Below are 681 nucleotides of genomic sequence, written 5' to 3' on the forward strand. Positions count from 1 at the left end.
TGTTCTGACATCATTTGCTGTTTTTCAGTAATTTACCGATTTGTTTAGGGAGCTAAATGACAGTGAAAGAACTCTGAAAATGTTGGAACCTGGCATTGTATCATCATTTCGCCCGCATAGCATGTGCAAAAGAGTAGAGAGGGTCACGGCGAAAACTGGACGCACCTCGTGTACAAACTGGACAATCTCTTGCGGAGTATCAGGGTTTCGGACGAGAACTAATCTGTTACACGGGCACTTCAATCTTTTTAAAACTTATTTGAACTCCAGCCTATTTTTGCGTTCAGTATGCATCATTCAAAGCGACGTCATCAATTTCCAACACGTTCTGACATGATTTGCTGTTTTTCAGTCATTTACCGATTTGTTTAGGGAGCTAAATGACGGTGAAATTGAAAATCAGTACAAAATGAACTCTGAAAATGTTGGAACTTGGCATGGTATCATCATTTCGCCCGTATAGCATGTGCAAAAGAGTAGAGAGGGTCACGGTGAAAACTGGACGCACCTTGTGTACAAACTGGACAATCTCTTTCGGAGTATCAGGGTTTCGGACGAGAAAACATCTGTTACACGGGCACTTCAGTGTTTTTTAAACTTATTTGAACTCCACCCTATTTTTGCTTCAGTATGCATCATTCAAAGCGACATCATCAATTTCCAACACGTTCTGACATCATT

The sequence above is a fragment of the Triticum aestivum genome, chromosome 7D (assembly GCF_018294505.1).
Source record: "Triticum aestivum cultivar Chinese Spring chromosome 7D, IWGSC CS RefSeq v2.1, whole genome shotgun sequence".
Taxonomy (NCBI): Eukaryota; Viridiplantae; Streptophyta; class Magnoliopsida; order Poales; family Poaceae; genus Triticum; species Triticum aestivum.